At 40.4% G+C, this 2500-nt stretch overlaps 1 protein-coding gene across 1 annotated transcript in view; it reads right to left on the bottom strand.

The window, feature by feature from the left end:
• The window catches only part of LOC106594652 (TBC1 domain family member 1), a gene marked incomplete at its 5' end in the record, with an annotated part of 122590 nt that overhangs the window by 13590 nt on the left and 106500 nt on the right, over positions 1-2500 (bottom strand). The window lies entirely within an intron of this gene.

Raw genomic sequence — 2500 nt, 5'->3', positions numbered from 1 at the left:
GTAGTATAATCATGTCTGGTCTGTAGTACCTGCAGTATAATCATGTCTGGTCTGTAGTACCTGCAGTATAATCATGTCTGGTCTGTAGTACCTGTAGTATAATCATGTCTGGTCTGTAGTATAATCATGTCTGGTCTGTAGTATAATCATGTCTGGTCTGTAGTACCTGTAGTATAATCATGTCTGGTCTGTAGTACCTGCAGTATAATCATGTCTGGTCTGTACTACCTGCAGTATAATCATGTCTGGTCTGTAGTACCTGCAGTATAATCATGTCTGGTCTGTAGTACCTGTAGTATAATCATGTCTGGTCTGTAGTACCTGCAGTATAATCATGTCTGGTCTGTAGTACCTGCAGTATAATCATGTCTGGTCTGTACTACCTGTAGTATAATCATGTCTGGTCTGTAGTACCTGCAGTATAATCATGTCTGGTCTGTAGTACCTGCAGTATAATCATGTCTGGTCTGTAGTACCTGTAGTATAATCATGTCTGGTCTGTAGTACCTGTAGTATAATCATGTCTGGTCTGTAGTACCTGTAGTATAATCATGGCTGGTCTGTAGTACCTGCAGTATAATCATGTCTGGTCTGTAGTACCTGCAGTATAATCATGTCTGGTCTGTAGTACCTGCAGTATAATCATGTCTGGTCTGTAGTACCTGTAGTATAATCATGTCTGGTCTGTAGTATAATCATGTCTGGTCTGTAGTATAATCATGTCTGGTCTGTAGTACCTGTAGTATAATCATGTCTGGTCTGTAGTACCTGCAGTATAATCATGTCTGGTCTGTATTACCTGTAGTATAATCATGTCTGGTCTGTAGTACCTGCAGTATAATCATGTCTGGTCTGTAGTACCTGCAGTATAATCATGTCTGGTCTGTAGTACCTGTAGTATAATCATGTCTGGTCTGTAGTACCTGCAGTATAATCATGTCTGGTCTGTATTACCTGTAGTATAATCATGTCTGGTCTGTAGTACCTGCAGTATAATCATGTCTGGTCTGTAGTACCTGCAGTATAATCATGTCTGGTCTGTAGTACCTGTAGTATAATCATGTCTGGTCTGTAGTATAATCATGTCTGGTCTGTAGTACCTGCAGTATAATCATGTCTGGTCTGTAGTACCTGCAGTATAATCATGTCTGGTCTGTATTACCTGCAGTATAATCATGTCTGGTCTGTAGTACCTGCAGTATAATCATGTCTGGTCTGTAGTATAATCATGTCTGGTCTGTAGTACCTGCAGTATAATCATGTCTGGTCTGTAGTACCTGCAGTATAATCATGTCTGGTCTGTAGTACCTGCAGTATAATCATGTCTGGTCTGTAGTACCTGCAGTATAATCATGTCTGGTCTGTAGTACCTGCAGTATAATCATGTCTGGTCTGTAGTACCTGCAGTATAATCATGTCTGGTCTGTAGTACCTGTAGTATAATCATGTCTGGTCTGTAGTATAATCATGTCTGGTCTGTAGTATAATCATGTCTGGTCTGTAGTATAATCATGTCTGGTCTGTAGTACCTGCAGTATAATCATGTCTGGTCTGTAGTACCTGCAGTATAATCATGTCTGGTCTGTAGTACCTGCAGTATAATCATGTCTGGTCTGTAGTACCTGCAGTATAATCATGTCTGGTCTGTAGTACCTGCAGTATAATCATGTCTGGTCTGTAGTACCTGCAGTATAATCATGTCTGGTCTGTAGTACCTGCAGTATAATCATGTCTGGTCTGTAGTACCTGCAGTATAATCATGTCTGGTCTGTAGTACCTGTAGTATAATCATGTCTGGTCTGTAGTACCTGTAGTATAATCATGTCTGGTCTGTATTACCTGCAGTATAATCATGTCTGGTCTGTAGTACCTGTAGTATAATCATGTCTGGTCTGTACTACCTGCAGTATAATCATGTCTGGTCTGTACTACCTGCAGTATAATCATGTCTGGTCTGTAGTATAATCATGTCTGGTCTGTAGTACCTGTAGTATAATCATGTCTGGTCTGTAGTATAATCATGTCTGGTCTGTAGTACCTGCAGTATAATCATGTCTGGTCTGTAGTACCTGCAGTATAATCATGTCTGGTCTGTAGTACCTGTAGTATAATCATGTCTGGTCTGTAGTATAATCATGTCTGGTCTGTAGTACCTGCAGTATAATCATGTCTGGTCTGTAGTACCTGCAGTATAATCATGTCTGGTCTGTAGTACCTGCAGTATAATCATGTCTGGTCTGTAGTACCTGCGTATAATCATGTCTGGTCTGTAGTACCCATATAATCATGTCTGGTCTGTAGTACCTGCAGTATAATCATGTCTGGTCTGTAGTACCTGCAGTATAATCATGTCTGGTCTGTAGTACCTGCAGTATAATCATGTCTGGTCTGTAGTCCTGCAGTATAATCATGTCTGGTCTGTAGTACCTGCAGTATAATCATGTCTGGTCTGTAGTACCTGCAGTATAATCATGTCTGGTCTGTAGTACCTGCAGTATAA

This window comes from Salmo salar, chromosome ssa04, assembly GCF_905237065.1.
Source record: "Salmo salar chromosome ssa04, Ssal_v3.1, whole genome shotgun sequence".
NCBI lineage: Eukaryota > Metazoa > Chordata > Actinopteri > Salmoniformes > Salmonidae > Salmo > Salmo salar.
This window is presented reverse-complemented; position numbering and strand designations above follow the sequence as displayed.